This window comes from Mastigoproctus giganteus, chromosome 4, assembly GCF_048544385.1.
Source record: "Mastigoproctus giganteus isolate SK-2022 chromosome 4, ASM4854438v1, whole genome shotgun sequence".
In the NCBI taxonomy this organism is placed as follows: Eukaryota; Metazoa; Arthropoda; class Arachnida; order Uropygi; family Thelyphonidae; genus Mastigoproctus; species Mastigoproctus giganteus.
Window position 1 is genome coordinate 131,838,459 of NC_143578.1, and position 20,222 is coordinate 131,858,680.

Below are 20,222 nucleotides of genomic sequence, written 5' to 3' on the forward strand. Positions count from 1 at the left end.
TTTGAATTTATGCCCTCTCAGGTGATTATTCTGAGCTAGAGGAAGAATCCCATCAGCATTGAGCATGCTTAAACCATTCAAGGCTTTATACACCTCTATCAGATCACCTCGCTGGTGCCTAGTCTCCAGACACTGTAATTTGCAAAACTTAAGCCTTTCTTCGTAAGAGCACCCCTTTGTTCCATTCACTAATCTTGTTGCCCTTCTCTGTACTCGTTCCAGCAGCTCTACATCCTTCTTGAAATGAGGCCTCCAGACCTGTATACAGTACTCTAGGTGTGGCCTGACCATCGCTTTATACAATGGAATAATTAGTAAAGGCATATGATGCAAGAAAGCAAGCATATGCAGCATCATCCAAAAAAAAAAAAAAAAAAAAATTTTATTCTATGCCATGAGTCTCATTAGTTCATCTGATGTCAATTTAAGCCTAAACCTTGAACAGTATTTCTTAGTTGTTATGCTTCCCATTTAGAATTTCGCTGTTGGTAGAATAATCAGTTGGTCTTCATCCACCCTTTATGAACAGGAAAGACATTTGCACACTTCCAATCTGTAGGGATATGTAATGAATCTAAGGTGCTTTCATAACTGTCACTAAATGTTTGCTCACCTCTTTTGTTCATTCTTTTATTATAATTGCAAAGATTCCACTAGCCCCAGGTGCATTATCTGCTTTTATAATTTCTCTTTTAGCTTCCTTTCCATTGACCTAAAATTATTTAACTTCCAGTTACAATTAGGAATACTTCTAGTATCCACATCCCTAAAAATTTAATTGGTGAATGTATGTGCAAAATAATTTTTCAATAAGTTAGGGAACATTTGCAAACAATAATGAATGATGTTTCGGAAGTCATCTAAAAATATTAATTAAATTATTTCTGTTAAGCATCAGTAATTTTATTATTTTTTGTTTATTTTTTCATTTAGCTATTACTGCAAATACTATAAATAAACTAGTGTTCAGTCTGTGAATTACATACATTACTGTATTCTTAACATCAAGGAAGGCACCCTGAGTGGGTTCGTAAGAGACTGCTCCAATATCAAATACGTTTCTGTTTGCAAACAACCTAGTCACAATTTGATCATATAACTGAAAAACACTTTCCATATACACCCTAATCTTAGCATACGTATTTTTGTGGAATTAGAAGAAAATAAATGAATGGTGAGACAATACAAAATCTACCCTGAATCACATCCTGTAGGTACATTTCGCTGCATGTTTTTTTTTTTTTTTTATTCTCACAACTTTACATTACAATCCAGTTTTCGCGATCTTCGACCGAGATTAGAAAATTGGGGGGGAACTAAACTTCTACAAATAAGCTTCTACTACAAATGGACTATGAATGGCAGAATGCAGGTTAGTAGGCGGTCATTTTTTTTTTTTTTTCAGGTTTTCGCACTTTAACTTATCTCAGTTGAAAATCACATAAAAGAGATCATAACGTAGGGTTATGTTATAATTAAAATTTTCTACTTTCATTAAATTGTTTTTTATTAACACAAAGCAAAATGCTTCTCTAATTCTATTTAGTGAACCCCCGCAATTTACTTAAGTTTGCCACATTAGAAGTGCTCACCTTTTGATCGCACCACAGATGCCAACATAGGCCTAAAAACACTCATATATCGAAGCTTATCTACCACCACCCACCTGTGACCCTGCCATTATTCACATATAAAGTATCAAAAACGACAAAAAGATAATATATATCATGAACTTACAAATGCAGCCTTACTTTCAATGCTCTTCTTGACTAAAATATGAATATCACTCCACGTTCGATAATGCATTAAGAATTAGTTACTACAAGTCACATTTAAACTGATGCGAGGTGCCATAACTGCACAATTTATTGTAAACCAACAAACCTTATACGCAACTTTGATCGTAGAACTAAATAATATGTACTTGAAAAGCACAGCAAGCCAAAAATATTTATAATTTTTGAAACTGAATAACATTTAATAATTACAAAATATATAAGCCATCCTCCAACATGCATCGTGATATAAGATGAAAAAACATATGTTTGAAAAAAAAAATGTAATATCAAATATTGTCCCCATTGAGTTATAATGATATCGTTAACCGTATGGGGACACTGCATACAACTTCTGGCATATATGGTTATAAATGGAGTGGTTGTTAAGGGACATTGCTCTTTAGGGATTAATGTTAATATTAGTGGAGTGCCCAAAGGCTTCAGGGCTAGACCCATTGTTGTTTTCTATATTTCTTATTGATATTGATGAAAGTATATCACACGTAATGTCTAAGTTTGCAGATGATACAAAGATTAGCAGGGTGGTTAATGACAGTAATCATGGTAAGCTATGCAATAAGATATAAAGTTTAGGAAAATAGGCTCAGAAATGGCAGTTGAAGTTTCACAAATGCAAGGTACTGCATTTAGCATTAGCAAAGCCACATGATGCAAGAAAGTGGCGCCTCCGTAGCCAGGTGGGCAGGAGCAGCAGTGCGTAGCACACGCTTCTTGATTAGACCAGGGTTCGAGCCCGTGACCACCAAATACGGAGGATGCGGAAAGGTCAGGAAATGACCACCGCATATTCCCGGAGCAATATGGCCTTAGTTGCTAATGCTCCTAAAAACTAAATAACAAATAACAGCAAGAAAGCAAGCTTATATAGCATTAACCACACACACACACACACACACACACACACACATCCTTCTCACTTCACTCATCCATCTGGTCAAAATGTCTGTTTAGTTCTGCCTTGAATCTATTTAAGCTATCAACTTCTACAACGACAGATGGAAGTTTGTTCCAGCAATCAACCACCCGCTGGCTAAAGGCAAACTTCCGCACATCTATCATACAACTGTCTTTCCTCAATTTGAATTTATGCCCTCTCAGGCGATTATTCTGAGCAAGAGGAAGCATTCCATCAGCATTGAGCATGCTCAAACCATTCAAGGCTTTCTATACCTCAATCAGATCACCTCGCAGGTGCCTAGTCTCCAGACACTGTAATTTGCAAGACTTAAGATTTTCTTCGTAAGAGAAACCCTTTCTTCCATTCACTAATCTTGTTGTCCTTCTCTGTACTCGTTCCAACAGCTCTACATCCTTCTTAAAATGACGCCTCCAGACCTGTATACAGTCCTCAAGGTGTGTCCTGACCATTGCGTTATACAAGGAGATAATCACCTCCTTATCCCCGCAAGAAAAATTCCCGAATATCAATGACAAGACACCGTGAGCTACTCTTGCAAACCATCTAAACTCCTCAGAAAATTTCATATCTGCATGCACAATTACCCCGGGTCCTTTTCACTCTCTACCTCTGTCAGCGTAGTACCACACAGTTTATACGTTATTCTGGGGTTACTGCTCCCCATATGCAGTAATTTACATTTGTCGATGTTAATTTCAGTTGCCACCTCTCAGGTGGCAACTGCATTTAACATTGACAAATGTAAATTCATTAACATTCATGTAAATTCATCGACTTTTCTAGAACCTGTTGCAGCAGGCAGCGTACTGGCATTAGTGTCATTAACAACCCTGCTGATCTTCGTATCGTCTGCAAACTTGGACATTAAGCCTAATATACCATCATCAATATCATTAATGAATAAAGAAAACAACAATGGACCCAACACTGAATCCTGGTGGACTCCACTAATAACATTAGTCCACGAAGAGCAGTGTCCATTGATTACCACTCTCTGTCTTCTACCACTAAACTCCCTTTATCCAAAGCAGCAATTTGCCTCCAATGCCCCACTGCTCCAATTCGTGCAGCAGTCTTCCATGTGCAACTGTATCAAAATTATTCTTTGCATCCAGTTCCTTTGTGACTACATCGTAGTATCCAATCAAATTGGTCAGCCAAGAATTTCCCTTAACAAACCCATGCTGTGTCCGAGCTATAACTAAAGTCTTGTCTAGATGAGTCTTGCCTTGTCTAGTCTTGTCCGTGCAATGCTTCCATTAATTTCCCTGGAACAGAAGTTCAACTAACAGGTCTGTAATTACCTGTGTCTCCCTTTGATCCTCTTTTGTGGATTTGGGGTACATTTGCATATTTCCAGTCTATGGGTACCTCCCCTGGACTGGAAATATGCAAATTACCTGAGTCCAAGAAAGCTGTCATAATTGTGGCTAAGGATTGGCGTAGCTACCATGTAGGCAGGCAAGGCAATTGCCTCCGGGCCCGGCGTCTTTGGCTAATTTTATTTAATTGTTTTCATATTAATTTGTGACCTCCTTAGTTATGTGTGGAAAACAAATAGGAAAGGTAATTACCAGAAAATCAAGTAAATTCATCTACTGGAAGCTACACTGGAAACGGAAAAAAACTGGTGTAAAACTGATAACACTGCAATGCGCATTTGATCAAAAAAAAGTTTGCGTTATTGTAATTGTTTTTAGGGAACAATATTGGAACAGCAGTTTCCTTGGATGCATATTTGATCTTCTAACGAAATTTCAAGAAAATATTTAATATTTTTATTTATAGCTGCGTTATAAACTTCGAAAATTGGTGTGCAAAAGAAGAAGAAGAAATCATCCGCTATGAATAACGGATTGTTTCTTGAAATGTGTCTTCTTCACAAAACTGCAAGATTTCTAACAATACAAAGCTAATAGATTGCGACTAACGGCTGCTCAAAAAGTATTCTTAGAAAATATTTGCTTGTTACGCTTTGATGTCATCGCAAAGGGAGAAATTCAGTTTTAGTACAGAAGCCGAATAAATCCTCGGTCATATGCTGTTCTGAGCTGAAATAAAAAGAAAAACCCCACTGAAAAATAGATTTTCTCCCCATCACTTCTCTTATTTTACTGTGATGTGATTTTTGGCAGATTGTGTAATTTCGCACAATCAATCGGTGACTGCTAAACAAATCTCTCTCTATTTTGGGATCTCCTCTGACCAGGGTCGTCCCGGAGTATAAACAGAAAATTTGTTTGTCGGAATGCTGCCCACCAATGGCACCAACCATCAACTCTTTTACTGTCCTTTTAATTTACATTGGGTTCAGATGATCCCTTTGCGAAAATGTTACATCAATTAGGAGCAAAAACCGTTTCCTCCAACATAACGAATTACTTTAGTACAATAAAACACTACTGCTAATGAATTTACTGGAAGGAAGTATCCACAATAAAACATCTGCACAAGACGAAAACATGTGGTCACTCGAAAGAAAGTAACCGTAGTCATTTGCATTCAAATTCGCGCCAGACCAAAATCGGACTGATTAGTACTTCCGCATCCTAGTATGAACTGACTAATTAGAACTTCAGCATCTGTGATGAAACGTCCTGCACACCGACATTGTTGGCTACAGCAGTTAGGTAAAGAAAGAAAGCAAAACATTGTAAGCCGACCGGGCTAGCCGAGTGGGTAAAGTACCTGCCCGGCAACCCAAAGGTCGCGGGTTCGATTCTCGCCTCGGGCTTGGATCAAAGTACTGCAAAAACCTTGGGAGGTGCAATATGGCCACAGACGCCGATGCGCCAACAACTTCCAAATCAAAAAAAAAAAAAAAAAAAACATTGTAACATAACAATAATGTAAAATATTGTTAGAAAGTAAATTTCCTAAATATTGTTCCCTGAAACAATTACAGTAAAGCAAAGTGGATTATTTTTTTTATACGCACCGCACCAAAATCGGCCTTATTAGAACTCCGGCATTCTAGGATGAAGCTCACTTAGAGCTATAATGCAATTTTTTATTATTATTCTTATTTTTGTGTTTTTGTGACCTCCTTAAAAAAATTCTACTACTACTACAGGTGTAGTAGTAGTAGTAGTAGTGGCATGTGATGCAAGAAAGCAAATGTATGAGCTTATGCAGCATCAGCCAAAAAAAAAAAAAAAAAAAAAAATCACACCATTCCCTCCAAATGCCTGTCCAGTTCCTCCTTAAATTTATTCAACCTATCAACTTCCACAACGACAGATGGAAGTTTGTTCCAGCAATTAACCACCCGCTGGCTAAAGGAAAATTTCCGCACATCTATTCTACATCTGTCTTTTCTTAATTTGAATTTATGCCCCCTTAGATTCGTAATCTGAACAAGTGGAAGGATCCCATCAGAATTCAGCGTGCTCAACCAATTCAAGGCCTTATATACCTCAATCAGATCACCGCGCAGGTGCCTAGTCTCCAGCCACTGCAATTTGCAGGACTTAAGCCTCTCTTGGTAAGAGGATCCCTTCATTCCCCTCACCAATCTTGTTGCCCTTCTCTGTACACGCTCAAGTAAATCTACATCCTTCCTAAAATCAGGCCTCCAGACCTGTACGCAGTACTCAAGCCGTGGCCTGACCATTGCCTTATACAGAGGGATAATCACCTCCTTTTCCCTGCTAGCAAAATTCCTATATATCATTGACAAAACCCCATGACCTGCCCTGGCAGCCTGTCTGCATTGCTCAGAAAACTTCATATTTGCCTGCACAATTACTCCAAGGTCTTTTTCATTTTCTACCACCTTAAGTGTAGTACCACATAGTTGGTAAGTTTCTCTGGGGTTACTTCTACCCATATGTAGTACTTTGCATTTGTCAAGGTTAAACTTCAGTTGCCACTTCTTAGCCCATCTGCCCAAATTATCTAGATCCTGTTGCAGTAGCACACTGCCATTACTATCATTAACAACCCTGCCAACCTTTGTATCATCTGCAAACTTCGACATTAAGCCTGATATACCTTCACCAATATCATTGATAAATATACAAAACGACAGTGGACCCAACACCGAACCCTGTGGGACTCCACTAATAACATTAGTCCAAGAAGAGCAGCACCCATTGATTACCACCCTCTGTCTTCTAGCACTTAACCATCCTTTTATCCATTGTAGCAACTTACCCTTAATACCATTCTGCTCCAATTTGTACAGTAGTCTTCCATGCGCAACAGTGTCAAAAGCTTTCCTGAAATCTAAATATATGATATCAAAATTATTTTTCGCATCCAGTTCCTTTGTAACCACATCATAATATCCTATCAAATTTGTCAGACAAGACTTTCCCTTAACAAACCCATGCTGTGTCTGAATTATTGCTGCAGTCGTGTCTAGATGATCCTGCAATGCATCCTTAACCAGCGACTCCATTATTTTACCCGGAACAGAAGTTAAACTAACTGGTCTGTAGTTACTCGTGTCACCCTTCGATCCCCCTTTGTGAATTGGGGATACATTTGCACATCTCCAGTCTGTGGGAACCTCCCCTGAGTCCAAGGATGCTCTCATAATTATGGCTAAGGGTTTGCTTAGTTGCCTTGCCGCCTCCTTTAATATAACTGGATAGATCCCATCCACCCCAGGTGCTTTTCTTACGTTTAACTTCAACAATTTCTCTTCCACTTTGCTCTCGGTTATTACAAAATCATTAAGTATCTTGCTACAATTTGATAACCTGCTGCCATTTTCAAACCTTAATAATTCCTCACGTGTGAATGTAGATGCAAAATACTCATTCAGTTTGTTTGCTATCTGAGTAGGATCATCAACAGTCGAACCATCGATGTCAAGTGGACCGATCAGATTCATCCCCTTCCTTTTAGAGTTTATATAAGTAAAGAAATCCTTGCTGTTTATTTTAGCATCGTTTGCCAAGGATTTCTCGTAATCTGCCTTCGCCTGCCGAACCTCCTTTGTGACCTGATTACAGATTAACTTATATCTGCCATAGGCTTCTGAGTCGCTTGATAATTTATATGCATCCCATGCATTTTTCTTCTCTGTTACGAGTCTCATTAGTTCATTTGACAACCATTTAGGCCTAAACCTTGAACAATATTTCTTAATAGGTATGAACCTTTTAGTAGCTTCCACGATTAATTCCTTGAATGCTTCCCACTTAGACTTTACTGTTGGTAACATCGTCAGTTGATCCCACTGTACAGAAACTAAAAACTGTCGGAGACCACTATACTCGCCTTTACGGAAGCAAAAACCCTTTCCTTTACCCCTGATAGTAGTTAAATCTTTAAGTAAATCCCACGTCAGTACACTGTGATCACTGCCACCTAGTGGTTCTTTTATCTGCAAATTCCTAATACATGAATGATCACTGCTGATAACCAGATCAAGAGTATTACTTTCTCTGGTTGCCTCTCGAACATGCTGCTGCAGAAAACAATCATCCAATAAATCCACAAAAGTCTGACTAGTGTGTGTGTGCCCAACCCACAAATTCCAGTCAATATCTGGGAAGTTAAAATCCCCCATTATAAGACATTCCGATTTACTAGCCCACTCTATTTCTCTGTACAATTGTTCATTGTACTCATTCAAGTCATTATGCCTATAACACACTCCTACTCTTATTTTTGCTTTCGCAGTGCTTATGTCACACCAAACTGACTCAACAGAGCACTGTTCATCTATATCAACTGGATGCACTTCTTTTGATTTTATGTTTTTCTTTATTAACAGCATAACACCTCCTCCCTTCCTATCCTGTCTATCCTTTCTGTACATATTGTACTCCCCAAATTCCAGTTCGGCATTCCTTATATCTGTGTGACACCACGTCTCTGATATCCCAACAATATCCGCCTTTGATGTCTTGACCAACACTTCAAATTCATCAAATTTATTTACTATACTTCTAGCATTGGTATACATGCAAGTATACATGTACCTATTCTTATTCTTAATTACTCTAACACATTCCATATACCCACCTGTTTCACGATGGCTGCCATCCGTCCCTGAAACCCCCAACACCCCTCGCTCCAGGTCGCTACTTATTCTAATAGAAGTTGTGCAAGAATCACCTTCACCTCTGCCTACGGCTACTGTTAAACTATTAGTCCTTGTATCCCCCCAAGCTATCAGTTTTCCGACCCACCTAACACTGCCTCGATAGCATCAGCAAATATTCTTGCACCCTTTCTATTTAAGTGTATCCCATCCCTGTAGAAGCAGTCTCTCCTGTTAACAAGTACAGTCCAGGCTGAAAAAAATTCTATCGAAGCGGGGATGAACAAAAGTTCATCTCCGCTTCGTTGCTCTGTTCAGTTTTTACAGACTCTGTTAAGGTAAGGCCAGTGCGTGTCGTGTAAAATAAATAAAAAAAATTCATTCCACATAACACATAGGAATATCTCATGCTGGATGAAGACAGACGAAAAGGAAGGCAAGAGAGAGAGTGTGAGAGAAAAAAAATTTTTTTTCATCCCGCACGGGAGAAAGTGACAGGAAATAAAAACTGTTTGTGAGCTTATATGTGTGTTCTGTTTTGGCCTTTTGGCTACCTGGAAGCAGTGTTCAGTGCCCTCCTCCCTGGAGAACGAGTTTCCCAGAGAGGAAAGAAAAACTTGTATAAGATGAAGAGAGGAAAGAAGAAGAGGGAAGAGGGAAGGAGGACTATCCCGGCCCAGAGAAGCCCCAATCCAGGATGGATTGCTAGAACAAGAAACAAGCAAAAAAATAAATAAATAAATAATAATAATAATAATAATAATAATAATAATAATAAATAAAATAGATGAAAAAAATAAATAAAACATATACAGTAGGGTGAGAGAGGAGCTGGCCTGGTCTTGGGAGCCGCAGCCTAATGCTAGGATGAAGCTGACTTATTAGAACTTTTAGCATCTGTTGTGAAACTGAATGCAATAAAGAAATAGGAATTAGAACTTCCACATACGCGATGAAACTGACTTGTTAGAACTTCAGCATCTCTGATGAAAGTTAGAGCTCTGGAGCTTTGACAACCTCCTGGCCGTCTCCCCACCAAAAGAGTATTTTTATTTCTCTCTCTCTCTCTCCCCTAAGGTCGGACTAGAAAGGGCGAACTCCCTCCCCTAAGGAGTTTTTCCCTCCAAAGGAACTGGAAATTTCAGGAAAATGAACCCTGTTTTCCTTCATTCAGCCAACAGCTACTCTGTCAGCGCAAGAAAACATTACTGTTGTTTGTTTGTTTTTGTTATTTGGAGCATTAGCAACTAAGGCCATATTGCTCCGAGGATATGCGGTGGTCATTCCCTGACCTTTCCGCATCCTCCGTATTTGGTGGTCACGGGTTCGAACCCCGGTCTAATCAAGAAGCGTGTGCTACGCACTGCCGCTCCTGCCCACCTGGCTACGGAGGCGCCAGTCAGCGCAAGAGAAGTGAAATATAAATTTGTAGCTCAGAATGAAATTCAGGCATCCAAACATATGACACTTTATGGTGAATTTTTCCGCGTGTGTGTGATAATGAAAATTTAATTTTTCTCTTGAAATTTTTTGATTGTATCAAATGCATATCAAGGAAATATCGAAGTATTCAGTAACAATTACAATTTTCCAATCCGTCACTTCGAGTAACGGGTTGTGGAAACAATCCTTTACTTTTATATATTTTTTTTTTCGTTTGCACACCAGGTGAGATGCATACGAAGTTCCTTCGACATTAGTTTTCGAAGTTTATAACGCAGCTATCAATAGAAATATTTTCTTGAAATTTCGTAAGAAGATCAAATATACATCCGTGACACTGCTGCTCCGATTTAGTCCTCTAAAAACAATTACAATAAAGCGACTTTTTTTTTTATGAAATGCGCATTGTGGTGATCAGTTTTACGACAGTTTTTTTTTTAACCCTTCCTTTTCCACTGTGGTTTCCAATAGATGAATTTCCTTGATTTTTTGTTAGTAGATACAATACATATTGAAGAAAGGAAATGCGATATTTTTGTTTTTCAAAAACAATTCGTTGCAATTCTTTCGTACAACAATTACGAAAAGCAGTAAAAGCAAAATGTTGTGACAGAGCGACAATGCAAAATATTGTTCGCAAATAATGATGCTCAATTTTCAGAAGAAAGTTTTCGAAGAAAGTTGCTTACATTTTTATTTTCTCCTTGGATCACCTTGGTAACGCTAATGACGTAAGCTCGAGTGAATTAATAGTTTTTGCTGCAATTTAAAGGTAGGAAATCAAAGAATATACTTCTGTTTATGTATATGGAAAGTTTCAATTTTGTAAATTGAGTAGAAATTATAGAAATTATTAGGTTTTTTTCAGGGGGGGGGGGGGACAACTTTCGAGTTAGGGTTAAAAATTAGAGCTTAGGGAACGGACGTAAACAGATACTCGTATTCAGGAAAGAAGACTAATATGTCATAACCATAAATCGTGTGCAGTAAGCGAAGGACGTAAGTCGCATTCATCAGTGTCAACAATGGTTAACATAAATATAAACATTAGGACAGTCTGCATCTGTCTCTCGTCTGTACCAATCACAAGCCGTCAAATCTGCACCCTATACCAAGCTACGCTGCACTTTAAAACAAATAGGCTTTAGTGACGCTATTGAATCTAATCTTATATGATTTCAATTATTATTATTCACCCTTTTGAAGCTGTTTTCGAAACACCTCACTTAACAGGGTAAGTTATTATTTTTTATGTTCAGTTACACCAATGAGACTTAAATTTTAAGCTAGACTTAAACAAAAAACTGCACATCAAAATTTTTACTCAACACTCAATAACTCATTTGCCTTTTCGATACGATGTTGTCAATTTAAGGAACACTTAAAATTTAAGTTACATTGGTACCAGCGGCTACTGTTAATCTATTAGTCCGTTTATTCCTTTAAGCTAGCAGTTTTCCGACCCACCTTACTCTGCCTCGATAGCATCAGCAAATGTTCTTGCATCATGTCTATTTAAGTGTATCCCATCCTTGTAGAAGCAGTTTCTCCTGTTAACAAGCACAGACCATGCTGTGAAAAATTCTACCCCTTGAGCCTTGCACAATTTCTCCAGGGCCGAATTTATCGACAAGGCTCTGATCATATACTCCCTCCTATCATATCTGGGCAGAATTGCAGACACTTTCAAATTCAACCCTAACTCACAGCTTTGTGAAAGCCGTGAGTTAGGCTTTCATTTGTGAAACTATTTGTGAAATGCAAAAGCAGTAATCCAAGATTAGCATACCAGTTGTAGGGTACTACCCTCGGTGCAGTGGAAAATGAAAGAGCTGGAGTAACTGCACAGTAAGACACGGAAAATCTGACAATGCAGACAGACTGCTTGTATAGTTGAAGGGTTTTTTTTTCTTTTTTTTTAATATTCTATACATTTGCTAAAGGAATAAAGAGGTGATTGTCCCATTGTAAAAGACAGTCTTAGGTCACATCTTGAGTACTGCATGCAGGTCTGTAGGCTTAATTTTACGATGGATGTAGAACTGCTAGATCAGGTGCAGAAAAGGGTAATGAGATTGGTGAGCCAGGCTTCAGTTGTGCAAATTGCAATCTGGATGCTGGGCAGTTTGCGAAGTGATCGGATTCAGGTGTTTATGGTTTTGAATTGATTGATAAAACTCAATGCTGACCGCATTCTTCCTCTTGCATAGACCACACACATAAGAGGGCATAAATTCAAGTTGTGAAAGGACGGTTGCTAGATAGAAGTGCATGGCGGTTTGCCCCAGTAGTTTATTTGCAGAAACGAAATTCCATCTGTTGTTGTCTAAACGTGCACTTTGAATAGACTCAAGGAAGAACTAGACAAGAACTAGAAATGAGCAGGTGATGTGGGAAGTTTTATTATATACTGTATATATATATTTTTTTTTTTTTCATTTTTATTATTTTTTTTTTTGCTGATGCTTTATAAGCTTGCATTCTTGCGTCATATGACATTATTATAATACTAATCAGTTACGTTGTGAAAAGGTCAAAAAAATTTTGACCTTTTCACTTCAGCAGCGCCAGAACATGTGGTTTATGCATGATGGTGCACGGGCACATTTTGCTCGAGTTGTGACTCGGAATCTTACTATAAGACATGGTGAACGGTGGATAGGTAGAGGTGGGCCTGGAATGTGACCGCCCAGATCACCAGACTTCAATCCTATGGATTTTTGTATCTAGGGTTATGTAAAAAGCTTGGTGTACACTTCCGACATTAACACAGTTGAGGAATTGCAGCGTCGGATTGAAGGAGCCTTTCAGAATATCAGAAATGACCCAGGAATGCCTGAGAAGATTCGCAACTCAATGCAGAGAAGATTACAAAGCTGCGTACGGATGCAAGAACAGCATTTTGAACACCTTTTGTAACATCCTGTAACATGTAACATCTGTCGTGTTGAAACCAAAAATTAAAAAGGTATTATCTTATGTTTAATAAAACCACCCATAGCAAAGGATTCACAGCTTTCTGCTAAACTAGTGCTCCCATAGTCACTGGTGGTTCTTAACAAAAAAATGTGAATTATCTCGAAAACGGGTCATTTGCGGACCGATTTTCACTGGGACTTTTTTGCTTATTTTAGTTTGTACTTTTCACCTTTAAATTATTGCCCATCATTTTAGAAACACCCTGTATACACTGCCCTACAATTAATATCCGGACACCCCTCCATGGCAGGGGAAACAGATCCTATGCATGTAACACGTCACTGAACCTACTATAAATATGCACACTGGACTTCGAAGAGACGATTGCAAAGTGGGCATGCAAGGTGACACATTCAACAGAATTACCTCAACAGTTGAACAGAATTAATCACTTCACCAAATGCTAGACGCCAATTAACACATATGTAAGGAGCTCGATTCCTGGTCTGTAGAGCAGGGGGAAAACAGTCCTATGGACAGAGGAGTCGATGTTTTCACTCTACCAGTCTGATGACCGTTCTTGGGTGTGGCGAATGGCACGGTAACAGTTCCTTCCTCATTGTATCCTCTGCAATTCTGCCCAGACACGATAGGAGGGAGTATATGATGAGAGCCTTGTCGATCAATTCGGCCCTGGAAAGATTGTGCAAGGCTCAAGGGGTAGAATTTTTTTCAGCCTGGACTGTACTTGTTCACAGGAGAGATTGCTTCTACAGGGATGGGATACACTTAAACAGAAAGGGTGCAAGAATATTTGCTGATGCTATCGAGGCAGTGTTAGGTGGGTCGGAATACTGCTAGCTTCGGGGGAGATAAAGACGAATAGATTAACAGTAGCCACTGGCAGAGGTGAAAGAGATTCTTGCACTGCTTCTAATGGAATGAGCAGAAGCCTGAAAAACAAGATGCAGGATATTTCAGAGACTGCCGGGAGTCATTGCGGTACAAGTAAACACATGGGTTGTGTTAGGGTAGCTAAGAATAGAAATAGGTGCATGTATACTTGCGTGTACACCAATGCTAGGAGTTTAGTAAATAAATTTGATGAATTTGAGGTATTGCTCAAAACATCAAAGGCAGATATTGTTGTGATATCAAAGACGTGGTGTCACACAGATATAAGGAATGCAGAACTGGAATTTCTGGAGTACAATGTCTACAGAAAGGATAGACAGGATAGACAGGATAGGAAGGGAGGAAGGGTTATGCTATTAGTTAAGAAATACATAAAATCCAAGGAAGTGAAGCCAGTGGACATCGCTGGACAGTGCAGTGTCGAGTCAGTTTGGTGTGACATAAGCATTGGGAGATCAAAATTGAGAGTAGGAGTGTGCGATAGGCCTAACGACTCTGAGGAGTATAATAAGATACTGTGCACGGAAATAGAGTGGGCCAGTAAATCAGAGAGTCTTATAATGGGAGATTTTAATTTCCCAGATATTGACTGGAATTTGGGGGCTGGTCACTCACACACTAGCAAGGCTTTTGTGGATTTATTGGATGATTGTTTTCTACACCAGCATGTTCAGGAGGCATGTTTTCTACACCAGCATGTTCAGAGGGAAGAATACTCTTGATTTGATTATCAGCAGTGATTCTTCATGCATTAAGAATCTGCAGATAAATGAACCACTAGGTGGCAGTGATCACAGTGTGCTGAAGTAGGATTTACTCAAAGAGGTAACTACCATCAGGGGTAAAGGGAAGGGTTATTGCTTTCGTAAAGGCGACTACGATGGACGGAGACAGTAATTAAATTCTATACAGTGGGACCAACTGATGATGTTACCAACAGCAAATGCAAAATGGGAAGCATTCAAAGAACTTATCTTGGAAGCTACTAGGCTATACATACAAAATAAGAAATATTGTTAAAATTTAGGCCTAAATGGATGTCAGATGAACTGATGAGGCATATGGCAGAGAAGAAACATGGATGGGATACATACAAATTAACACATGACACAGAATCCGATGATAGATACAAGTTGATCTGTAACCAAGTTACAAAGGAGGTTAGGCAGGCGAAGGCAGATTACGAGAAATCTTTGGCAAGGGATGCAAAGAAAAACAGCAAAGAGTTCTTTACTTATGTGAACTCTAGAAGGAAGGGGATGAATCAGATTGGTCCACTTGATATCGATGGGTCAACTGTTGATGATCCTGCTCAGGTAGCTAACAAACTAAATGAATATTTTGCATCGACATTCACACATGAGGAGTTATTTAGCGAGGGGAAAGCCAGAGGTGTATTCAACTCTACCAGTAAGCTAGAGAATCTTGTAATAACTGAGAGTAAAGTGGAGGAGAAATTGTTGAAGATAAACACAAGAAAGGCACCCGGGGTGGATGGGATCTATCCAGTTATATTAAAGGAGGCAGCAAAGGAAGTAAGCAAACCCTTAGTCATAATTATGAGAGCTTCCTTGGACTCAGGGGAGGTACCCACAGACTGGAGATGTGCAAATGTCACCCCAATTCACAAAGGAGGATCAAAGGCTGACAAAAGTAATTATAGACCTGTGAGTTTAATTTCTGTTCCAGGAAAATTAATGGAGGCACTAGTTAAAGAAGCACTGCAGGATCATTTAGACAAGACTTCAGCTATAGCTCGGACACAGCATGGTTTTGTTAAGGGGAAGTCTAGCCTGACCAATTTGATTGGATACTATGACGCAGTCACAAAGGAACTGGATGCAGGGAATAACTTTGATATTATATACTTGGATCTTAGAAAGGCTTTTGATACTGTTGCACATGGAAGACTGCTCCACAAATTGGAGCAGTGTGGCATTGGAGGCAAATTGCTGCTGTGGATAAAGGGGTGGCTGGGGGGGAGAAGACAGAGAGTGGTAATCAATGGACACTGCTCGTCGTGGACTAATGGTATTAGTGGAGTCCCTCAGGGCTCAGTGTTGGGTCCATTATTGTTTTCTGTATTCATAAATGATATTGATGAGGGTATATCAAGCTTAATGTCCAAGTTTGCAGATAATACAAATGTAGGCAGGGTTGTAAAGGACACTACTGAAACTATGCTGCTGCAACAGGATCTGGAAAGGTTGAGCAGATGGGCTGAGAGGTGGCAAATGAAGTTTAACATTGACAAATGTAAAGTACTACACATGGGAAACAGCAACCCCAGAGCAACGTATCAACTCTGTGGTACTACACTGACAGTGGTAGAGAATGAAAGAGACCTGGGGGTGGTTGTGCAGGCAAATATGAAGTTCTCTGAGTAGTGTAGACGGGCTGCAAGAGTAGCTCATTGTGTATTGTCAATGATATATAGGAATTTTTCTAGCAGGGATAAGGAGGTGATTATTTCCTTGTATAAGGCAATGGTCAGCCCACACCTAGAGTACTGTATACAGGTCTGGAGGCCTCATTTCAAGAAGGATGTAGAGCTGCTGGAACGAGTACAGAGAAGGGCAACAAGATTAGTGAATGGAACAAAGGGGTGCTCTTACAAAGAAAGGCTTGAGTTTTGCAAATTACAGTGTCTGGAGACTAAGCACCAGTGAGGTGATCTGATAGAGGTGTATAAAGCCTTGAATGGTTTGAGCATGCTCAATGCTGATGGGATTCTTCCTCTCGGTCAGAATAATCACCTGAGAGGGCATAAATTCAAATTGAGGAAAGACAGATGTAGGATAGACGTGCGGAAATTTGCCTTTAGCCAGCGGGTGGTTGGTTGGTGGAACAGACTTCCATCCCTTGTCGTGGAAGTTGATTGCCTAAATAAGTTTAAGGCTCAACTGGACAGATATTTTGAACGAACAGACGGGTGAAGTGGAAGTGGTTTTTTTTTTTTTTTTTTTTGGCTGAAGCTGCATAAGTTTGCTTTCTTGCATCAAATGCCTCTGCTAATGCTAATGCTAAACAATGAAGTTTGGTGGAGCCAATGTCATGATATGGGACTCTTTTCATGGTTTCGCTTGGGCCCATTAGTAGTTATCGATAAAACCATGAATGCTGCGTACTACACGACCGACCATCCTGGACAATTATGCACGTCCAACATTTTGGCAATACTTTGGTGAAGGCCCATACCTTTATCAGCAAGAGAACGTTCCATGCCATACTGCTCGGGTCGTAACAGAGTGGTTTGAGGACATGGGTGTGGAAAAGTTGGCTTTGCCAGCCCAGAGTCCTGATCTGAACTCTATCGAGCATCTTTGTGGTGTATTGGCTCGTCCGGTAAGTGCACGTCGAGACAGCCCAACGCTAGGAGTATAGTTAATAAATTTGATTAGCTTGACGTGCTAGTCAAGACATCAAAGGCAGATATTGTTGCGATATCAGAGACGTGGTGTCACACGAACATAAGCAGTGCAAAAGTGAAATTTGGGGAGTACAATGTGTACAGAAAGACGACAGGAGAGGAAGTTAGGAGGGGTTATGCTGTAAGTTAAGAAACATAAAATCGAAGGAAGTGCATGTAATTGATGTTGTTGGACAATGCAATGTTGAATCTGTTTGGTGTGACATAAGCACTGGGAAAGGAAAAATGAGAGTAGGTGTGTGTGTTACAGATCTAATGAATCTGATGATTATAATGAGCAATTATGCAGAGAAACAGAGTGGGGCAGTAAATCAGAATGTCCTATAATCGGAGATTTTAACTTTCCAGATATCGACTGAAAATTGTGGGTTGTTCACTCACACACTAGCAAGACGTTTGTGGATTTATTGGATGACTATTTTCTACAGCAACATGTTCGAAAAGCATCCAGAGGGAATAATACCCTTGATCAGATTATCAGCAGTGATTATTCATGCATAAAGAATTTGCAGGTAAAAGAACCACTGGGTGATAGTGATCATAATGTACTGATGTGGGAATTACAAAAAGATGTAACTACATCAAGGCTAAAGGGAAGGGAAGGGCTGTTGCTTTCGGAAACATGACTACAGAGGACTCAGTTTATAAATTCTGTACAGTAGGATCAACTAATGATGTTACCAAAGTTGAATTCTAAATGGGAAGCCTTCAGGGACTAAATTTTGGAGGCTACTAGGCTTTTCGTTCCAACTAAGAAATGCTGTTCAAGGTTTAGTCCTAAATGGATGTTAGATGAACTAATGAGCCTCATGGCAGAGAAGAAAAATGTATGAAATGCATATAATGTATCAGGTGACACAGAAGCCTATGGCAGATATAAACTAGTCTGTAGTCAAGTCACAAAGGAGGTTAGGGAGGAGAAGGCAAATGATGCAAAGAAAAACAGCAAAGAGTTCTTTACTTATGTAAACTGTAGAAGGAAAGGGATGAATCAGATTGGACCACTTAACACAGATAGGTTGACTATTAAGGATCATGATCAGGTAGTTGATAAACTGAATGAGCATTTTGCATCTACATTCACACATGAGGAATTATTCAATGAGCAGAGTGCAAGAACTTTATCAAACTCTAACTGATTTTGTAATAACTGCGTGCAAAGTGGAGGAGAAATTGTTTGCAGTTAAACATAAAAAAGACACCAGGGGTGGAAGGGATTTGTTGTTTGTTGTTTATTATTTGGTTTTTAGGAGCATTAGCAACTAAGGCCATATTGCTCCGGGAATATGCGGTGGTCATTCCTTGACCTTTCTGCATCCTCCGTATTTGGTGGTGATGGGCTCGAACCCCGGTCTAATCAAGAAGCGTGTGCTACGCACTGCTGCTCCTTCCCACCTGGCTACGGAGGAGCCAGGAAGGGATCTATCCAGTTATATTAAAAGATGCAGCAAAGGAAGTAAGCAAACCTTAGCTCTAATTATCAGAGCTTCCTTGGACTCAGGGGAGGACCCCATGGATTGGAAGTGTGCAAATGTATCACCAATTCCAAAAGTGGATTCAAAAGGCGACACAAGTAATTATAGTCCTGTTAGTTTAACTTCTGTTCCGGGGAAAATAATTGAATAACTGGTTAAAGAAGCATTGCAGGATCATCTAGATAAGACTTGATTAATATTAAGACACAGCATGGGTTTGTTAAAAGGAGGTCTTGTCTGACCAATTTGATTGGTTACTATGATATAGTCAAAAAGAAACTGCATGCCAAAAATAATTTTGATATCATATACTTGGATTTCAGGAAAGCTTTTGATACTGTTGCACATGGAAAACTGCTGTACAAATTGGAACAGAATGGTATTAAGGGTAAGTTGCTACAATGGATAAAAGGATGGTTGAGTGGGAGAAGATAGAGGGTGGTAATCAATGGGTGCTGCTCTTCGTGGACTAATGTTATTAGTGGAGTTACCCAGGTTTCGGTGTGGCGCCCATTGTTGTTGATTTGTATATTTATCAATGACCCCAGGGGCTCACATCTGGTGAGTATGGGCTTGGCACACCAGGGTCCTGAGCTGGATATCATCATTCTTCTCTTTCTTGATCATTCCCTTCTGTCTCTCTCAGGGTAACTTGGGAATTTTTTTTTTTTTTGGCTCGTGCAGCATAAGCCTCAGGTTTCCTTGCACATATGGCTGATAATAATAGTAATAATAATAATAATATTGATGACGGTATATCAAGTTTAATGTTCATGTTTGCGGATAATACAAAGGTTGGCAGGGTTGTTAATGACAGTGAAGGTATGCTACTCCAACTGGATCTAGATTGGTTAGGCAAATGGGATGAGAAGTGGCAGCTGAAGTTTAACATTGACAAATGCAAAGTTCTGCATATGGGTGGCAATAACCGAAGAGAAACCTACCGTGTGGTACTACACTCAAGGAAGTGGAAAGTGAAAAAGACTTGGGGATAATTGTGCAGCCAAATATGAAGTTCGTTGAGCATTGCAGTTGGGCTGACAGGGCAGGTCATGGAGTCTTTTCAAAGATATATAGGAATTTTACTAGCAGAGACAGGGATGTGATTATCTCGTTATGCAAGGCAATGGTCAGGCGACACCTAGACTACTGTGTACAGGTCTGGAGGCCTCATTTTAGGATGTGGAGTTGCTAGAACGAGTACAAAGAAAGGCAACAAGATTGGTGAGGGGAACAAAAGGGTGCTCTTACCAAGAAAGGCTTAAATTCTGCAAATTGCCGCATCTGGAGAATAGGCACCTGCGAGGTGATCTGATAGAGGTGT

General features: G+C 39.5%; 1 protein-coding gene across 4 annotated transcripts in view; it reads right to left on the reverse strand.

Annotated features, from left to right (window-relative positions):
• Pi3K21B (phosphatidylinositol 3-kinase regulatory subunit alpha) overlaps positions 1 to 1,852 on the reverse strand; it is a 519,263-nt gene extending 517,411 nt beyond the window's left edge. For 2 of the 4 annotated variants that reach the window (XM_090372928.1, XM_090372924.1), the window contains exon 1: positions 1,738 to 1,829. The gene's annotated coding sequence lies outside the window, so the exon portion shown is untranslated. Of the gene's footprint in view, positions 1 to 1,263; positions 1,293 to 1,737 lie in introns of those variants that run through there. The other 2 variants (XM_090372927.1, XM_090372925.1) reach the window with 2 other exon arrangements.
• Positions 1,853 to 20,222: the final 18,370 nt, after the last annotated feature.